The following is an 8,018-nucleotide window of genomic DNA, read 5'->3' as shown; positions in this document are numbered from 1 at the left end:
TTGATTAATTTAGATGGTCAAGATTTATGTCAATAAAGAAAATTCAAGAAATCAGTAAAAATCCAATAGTTTAGGGTTGAAGGCAGAACGTTAAATTACATAACATAACTATCAAGTGTTGCAAGGTATTATTCTATGCCTATGGGATCAGAGTCAGGACTCCCTATTCATGTAATTCTTGAGTGGCCATCTCTTACAAAAATCCTGTCAGCCCAAACTAGAGTGATGACATTTTTTCTGTCTTGTAGGTCATAGATTTGATTATGAATATAGGCAATGTTTAGTTAGGGCATGTCTAGGCAAATGCAGCCAATTCAACTCCTTGGTTTCTCTAAAGTATGTGTGTTTTAGCCATATCATCTGCACCAGCTACAGGGCAGGTGTAAGTGCCAACTGATAGTGATGACTAACACGCCATTATCTGTTTTAAAAACTACACTTATGCGTGCCACTAGATTGCACAGGACAACGATATGCAAGTAAGGTAAACTATAAAACCGCACTGTATGTACAGTGTAACAGTTGTGACTGTGACAGCTGTGGCTCCGCCTCCGGTGACCCATGCGGCCACATCATGGGGTGGACGTTCCCCTGTGATGACGCGGACAGCTTTGTCATCGGTGCGCCCACATCGGGAGACATGGGTGTCAGGTGGGAGCCAGAGTCTATCTGCCCTAGGGGGAGCCATTTTCCAGGAGGGAAGAGGTGGTACCGGGTCCCTGGCAAGTGAAGGGGAGGCTGGTGCTGTGAGGCACCAGGGGGCATCCTGGAAAGCTTACTAGGACTAGGAGCAGTAAACAGCCATAGAGCAGTACAGACCCACATCATGAACAACCCCTGGAAGGGGTACAGTGACCCCAGTGTTACCATCCCAGTGAGTCCAGAAAAGAACTCCAGAAAGAGGCCGTGAGAGAGGGGGATCCTGCACCATTAGCGGTACCCCAGAAGAGCCACCAATCCAAAGAGAGAGCATGGAGTGGTGCAGCACTGGTATGACTGGATGGTAGAACCTGTGGATGAGAAGCTGCGGGAGAAGTGTGCCTGGAAGAGAAAGGCATGGATGACTTGCAGCCAGAGACCCTGGATAGGGGTGAGTGGGTGGCGGCTGTCACAGAAACGCATTTGGGTACAAGAGAGGAGGGGAGATGGAGAGCCCTTAGATATAGTCCAGAGGAGTGTCAGCAGCCGAGGAGAGAGTTCATGGCCAGATGCTGTGTGAGACTGATTTATGTGCCCTTAAGCAGGAGGGAGAGTGCCATGTGAAGCCATATGGTTGGACCTTGCACTCTGGGGAGTACTGTGATTCAGTAAGTCATTCTGTGACTACATGTATGTGATACAGAAATCCCCAACAAATGGGATGTGTAATAACTATACAAATCTGGAAATGTTCCCTTAACAGTCATTCTCAGCTACCATGATAGAGATGATGGGAGATCCCCGTATAGTGGGGAAGTATCCTGTAGAGCAGTAGGAACCTCTTTAGAAAGTACCCCCATACCTTGAGGAGATGGCGGGGGTCGCTGTGTGGGTGAAACTTGGAAAAGAGGGCCCCTGTGGTAGGGTATGGTGTGCACTAGAGTTGTGCAAGAATCTCTGGACCATGCCTACTGTCTGCATGTATATATGATTAGCTCTGATGGACAGGGCCATCTTTCCCATTGGGCATGCTGGGCAACTGCCCGGGGGCCCCATAGCCAGGGCTCTGAAGTAATTAAGAAAAAAATGTACCTTTTTGCGTTCACACAGCGGCGATCCGGCTTCCCCCTTCTTCCCCTCCTCCCTGCTGCGCTCGCATTGAAGTCAGCCATGACGTCATCACGCCCTACATTTTCAGTAAGCAGCACACTGAGAGGAGCCACGATGCGACGAGCAAACAAGGAAGAAAGAAAAATGAAAAAAAGAGAAGGCGATAGAAAGGTAAATGAAGGGGGGACAAACAGGAGCATAGTGGAGGGCACAGTGTCTGATACAGGGATAGACCAGAACCAGAATGAAGGGGGACAAACGGGAGCATAATGGAGGGCACAGTGTCTGATACAGGAGGAGACCAGACATTTTTTTTTAATGTTTAAAAACTGACTTTATAAGCAGATAACAATAAATATAAACTTAATTTTATTGATAATTTACATTTTTATTCCTGTGAGTGGTTGTGTTGATAGGGGCCCCAGTGCACTGCTTTGCCCAGGGGCCCATAATGTTATTAAGATGGCACTGTTGATGGATGCTGTGAAACACCTGTCCCTACAATATCGGGTTGGTGAATTGCTAGAAGTATTTTTTGCTGTAAGGGTTAGCTGGAGGAGTTGAAGTGGTCATACAATCTTTACCTGCAACCTTATGCTCTTTTGTGCTGGAGGAGAGGAGGAGATAAAAAAAAGTTTGTTTCTGTTTGAACTGAGATGGCCTGGCTCCCAATTTCACTTGCATTGCACCTCGCGACTGCACTAGAGTCTTCCCACATGTGGGTGTGTTAAGTACTCGTTTATTTATGGGCAGTACGGTGGCACTTCTGCCTCACAGTGCTGGGGTCATGAGTTCAATTCCCGACCATGGCCTTATCTGTGTGGAGTGTGTATGTTCTCCCTGTGTTTGCGTGGGTTTCCTCAGGGTGCTCCGGTTTCCTCCCACACGCCAAAAACATACTAGTAGGTTAATTGGCTACTATCAAAATTCTCTCTCTCTGTGTATCTAGGGAATTTAGACTGTAAGCCCCCCAATGGGGCAGGGACTGACATGAATGAGTTCTCTGTACAGCGCTGCGGAATCAGTGGTGCTATATAAATAGATGATGATGATGTGTATTTGGGGGGTTCCTCTGGTATTGGTTGCCCGTACCCACAAGCTAGTCGGGGCAGAAAGTACCAAGTGTTATTGCAGCTATGGCCACCATGGGCGACCTTTCACATACAGTACGCATTAAGAAGACCCTGATAAATGTAGTTGCTGTATAAAAAATTAAAAAAATAACACATTGTTATTAATCATTATTGCATTAAGAGATGTTAATTTATTTTATACATTTTTGCATGTCTTCTTATGGATCGTTATATTTATACTTTATATTGCACATATGCATATCCTGCAGTGTGTGTCTACATACAGCAAGTAACGTATAGACAGAGCGTACTTATACACAGTCATATGGAGACCTATATTGAGATCCGCTTGTATTTGAATACGGTCAAAACTATGCTAAATTCTGTGCTCGTTTTTTTGCAATAATGATTTTATTAAAGTTTTTTCCTTTTGGTTACATAGTACAAGTAAAAACAGAAAAACATACATTGTAAATTACAAGGGGGAAAAAGGGAGGGGGATCAAGGGTAGGGGTAGAGGGGGAGGCAATACACATCAATACCTGTGCTCTTTTTTTAAAAGCACGTTGCGTCCAAAGATGAATCAGGCCCATGATGTCTAATAATGGCTGTAATACATTTTGTAGGCATTATCTTTTTCTTTTTAAGCAAAACTGAGCTTGAGGTGGACGCAACCATTTCCCTCATTCCTTAAAATATTAAATAAACTATGGGTGAAATAGTTATACTCAAGACAACTGAAAAAAAAATTAAAACAATTAAATTGGCTAGTACTAACTGTGTAAAAGGTTTTTTTCGCCTGCTTTGGCCTTAAATATTCTACAAACAAAAGCAAACCCCTTTCCCCCCCAAAAAAAACCCCTGTTCTTTGGTAAACATACACACAAAAAGATATTTCTTATGACATGGACACCTCAAGTTTAAAAAAGTTATGAAGTGGTGAAAACCTTCCTCTTATACAGTGATTACATATGACAATTTTCTTTTTTTTTTAAATGACAATTTGTACATAAAATAAGCAAAATAGAATGGTCATCAATTTAAAAATAATACAGTAATAGTGAAAGAAAGAAAAGAACATTATCGGTGTGTAACTTTAAACATTTTTAAACTTGGATTAAAGGGAAAGATGAGGGAGATGGAAGGGGAGATATAAAGAGGAGGCTACAGAGTGCATCTATAATAATTAACAAGAAGGCAAATGGCATATGAAGCCCACTAGGCTATTATAGTGGGCCATATTATATTGCTTATTATTATAGGGTCCCCATAGGACACGATATTCAGCAATTATGAAGTGGCGGGGAAGAGATTGGGGAGGATAATTAAAACTAGGGATCACAAATGAGGTCAAATGTATCTGCTTTTCTTTGCAGTTGAAAAGTGATTCTTTAGTGAGTCTATAAACCAGATTTTATCCTTAACATACAGGAGATGGGCATGGGTCTTACCAGTGCCTAGCCATAGATTTGGTTGCATTCAAAATATGAGAAACACTGGACTGTGCTCTTAAACCGTGGACAAGGAGGCACAGGAGAACAGAGCAAGGGAAAAGTTGAAATGTATTGTCCAAATATCCATAGAAATGCATATTATGTGAATTTCCCTTCAAAAATTTGAGATCTTAGGACATTGCCACCAAATATGGATGAAATCCCTCTAAGTTCACAGCATCACCATTATAAGGATAAATTAGTTGGGACTATCTTATGTAGTTTTCTGGGTATAAGGTACCATCTATGTCCTGATCTATCGGAGGCCCCAGGTGCCTCTTCCATTTAAGCTTATGTCCCAGCGAAGTATACAAGTCAGAGTTGGTGAGAATTAGAACATTTTTGATAGAATGGCACTAGGCTTCGACACCTTCATAAAGAACTTGATTTGAAACGCGTTGGGCTGAGTGGGGATCCGAGAGCAGCTGTAACAGTTCCGTGTGAGTAGAAGAAGCCGTCTCCAACTCTGGTTGTATAACATCCTGCAGAAGCTGACGTGTTTTCTACATGCTATATATATTTTTATACCCATGGTAAGCGCATACCCTGAAGGGACTGGATCCTGCTCTTGAAGATTGCTGATTTTAATGTTTTTATGTGTTTTAGGCCAGATATATCTGGTAATAAAGATATTTATTTTTATATATCTATTTCTATAAGTATGTATCATATACACACATTGTTCTGTGAGGGGAGTGTTATGTAATATGCCTTGCTGGTTTTGGAACATATTAGACTCTGTAACATATAATATCGGTTTTGGCAGATTACAAGAACTGTAACGAACACACTGCCATATGTGTTCAGGTGTATTGTGGGAGAAATAACCTTATTCTTTCACATATTGGTTTTGGTTTATATATTGTACCATATATACAGTCACACTATGTTTTGTATTTTTATTTTTTTCATGTACACATCAGAAGAATAAAAGAAGAACGCACACTTCACAAGAAGAAAATAATTTTACTTTAGAGACATTATCATTGCTTGTTTATTTGTTAATGTCACATCAGCGTGATTGTTGCACTATTGTATCATTCGGTATTTACCACGTATGGGTGGTATAGGGCTTGATTGCTGCAAGTGTGCTTGGAAGCACAGGCCAATTTAGAAACTCATTCTTTTTAGATTGTTTTGGGTATTCGCCCAGTTGTGTCCCAGAAGGTATTAAACCACTACCATGGCAGTGAGAATCTCTGGTTGTCACAAGTAATGAGTTAACAGGTGGGTGCATCGCTTGTGCTGCCTTAGTGTCACAAGCCGCGGCGGTACTCACAGCCGCGGTGGCTCGCTTCTGGTCACCTTGATGACCGGGACATCATTTCCGCAGGGGTCCCGATCGTTGCCAAGGCAACGGTCAGACGCTTCTCAGTATAGCGCCGCATCCCGGCAACAGCCGGGCGCGTGCGCAAAGTGTCTTAATAGCCTGGAGGCTATTAAGCTTTAATTTATTAGTTAGACAGGCCCTGGGTGTAATTGCAGAGCTAGGCTCTGATTGGTCCAACCATGTATTTAAGGCAGTGAGGTCTGCAGCCTCACTGCCGGTTATAGCTTCTGTTGCCAGTCTGCTGACCTGCTCTGCTCCTTGCTCCTGTCCTTTGGATATTGTGTTGGATTGCCCGTGTATGACCCCTTGCCTGGATTTGGACCCTGCCTGTGTTTCTTGTGACCCCGACCTCTGGCGTGTTTACCGACCTTCCTGTTTGCTCATAACCCTTGACCTCGGCTTGTGTATTGGATTCCCTGTCTGCTGCCGACCCTCGACCCTTGCCTGGACTTCACTCCACTTTCCTGGGTTCTCCCTAGTCGGTACGCACTTCACGACCCTCTGCTGGTCTGCGGCCAAGTCTGTCCCCACCACTAGGGGCTCCAGTGAACAGTTGACTGTCAGAGCAGACTCCGGGTTGTGCTGTACCGGCTAGAGGGGTTCCTAACACTTAGTACATATAATGGAATATCAGCAAATGGTCGCAAAGTGGCAGCAGATCTGTAAGAGTAATTTACAGATTTCTGTTAACCTCCAATCTGAATCACTGTAGAGACAACAGATGCAGTTCTTTTAAAATGATGGTGAGCTAATCACTGGAGCAACACATTCTGTGGTTTGCTTTTGGAATTTATTCACAGAACACTAGTAAAATGTACCTGGCTATGAGGTCTATTCTGTCCTAGCACTATCGTACAGGATGAAAGCAGTAAAGATAGCAGTGATAGTTTTAAGAAGCCAGGCTACAAAAAGATGGGTGTGCCTCTGATTGGCCTTTATAACTGGGGTAAGTAAATGTGTCTCTTGTCTGAGTGCTTTGTGAGGGCCCAGGTCGAATCTCGCTGGAAGTTGTGGGTTCCCCTGCTACATTATACTGAGGGAATGTGTTTGAGGGTCCCAACTCCTTATGTGTGTTTCTTCCACCCTTTGTGGCACCCTGCTGTAGTGTCTCAGTATTGTGGGGCCAAAGTGAGCTGGTGTCAAGGAGAGCAGTGTCCCCGAAGAAATTTCCCTGCAGTGACTCACCTGGAGAGCTCTGTTGAGTGCTATGCGATGGGTGCACAGGTCACCAAGCGGGAGATAGTGGTACTGGCAGAGTAGTCCCTGCTGTAGACGCTCTTTCTTCAAGGCTTCTCACTCCCTACTGAGGGAAGTGAGGTTGCTTCCTGGAGGTGAAGTTTACCACTGATCTATCTTGGTTCTCGGCTTACGTTTAATACCTGTTTGGCTTGCCTGATGTTAGTGCTGGGAGCGGTGGCTTCTAGATAGTGGGTGAGTTTGCAGAGATTCTGCATCCAGCTGCGTAGCAGCAGAACGACTCTGGGCCCAGTGCATGTATGAGCCACTGGTCATACATGGGGGATAAGCCATTGGGCAAAAGCAGTGAGAGAGAGCTGCTTCTACTTACTTTGGATCCTCGAGGTTAAAGTGCCTAGCTTAAGCGTTGTACAGCCAACCTGGGAGAATGTGTGTAGCTGAGCTGCGTGGCCAGAAGATGGGGACATCTAAGCCACAGCAGGCCATAGCAGCGGGCTGTAAGTGAGCCTTCTTTGTGGCTAATGTTGTGGGCCAAGATTGCCCAGTGTCGTGAGATCTTGCAGCGTCCAGCAGCCGTAGAGGAGCAGGGTGAACTCACAGATTGGAGTTCAGAATGTCTGCCAGACCACGCTGTCCCCCCATATTACTATTTATTTTTTTTAAATAGTTTTTACTGTTTTGACTTTCGAATAACCTCAAGAGATATGAATATATTGTTAAGGTGTGTCATAAATAAAGCATTACAAACATTCCATCACTTCTTGTGAGCATGGTTCTCATTACTATTGACTCATATTTGTTTAAATGTTAAAATAATGTAATTGCTATAATGCCCTGTATGTATTACTTACTCTGTACGAGGCTGCTGAACATGTTTTATAAATTAATTATAACATCATAATATTTATCTACCATCACATGAATTTAGAAAACTCCAGAAGTAGTAATCTAGACTTCTATTCTGTAAAAGTTTGAATGTTAAGAAATCTTCGCAAACACCAAATACTACAATACTGTTTTTCTATTACTATCAAATGAAAGCTGTATATAACAAAGTACATTATTCACGTTTTTAAAAAATGAAAAATATGCTTATCCTAATACTTTGTGGTAAGGCTGCTCTACAAAAAACTAAAATAAAAAATGAAACAAAAATATATTTTTTTTTCAAAAAAA

Source organism: Mixophyes fleayi, chromosome 3 (genome assembly GCF_038048845.1).
Source record: "Mixophyes fleayi isolate aMixFle1 chromosome 3, aMixFle1.hap1, whole genome shotgun sequence".
NCBI lineage: Eukaryota > Metazoa > Chordata > Amphibia > Anura > Limnodynastidae > Mixophyes > Mixophyes fleayi.
This window is presented reverse-complemented; position numbering follows the sequence as displayed.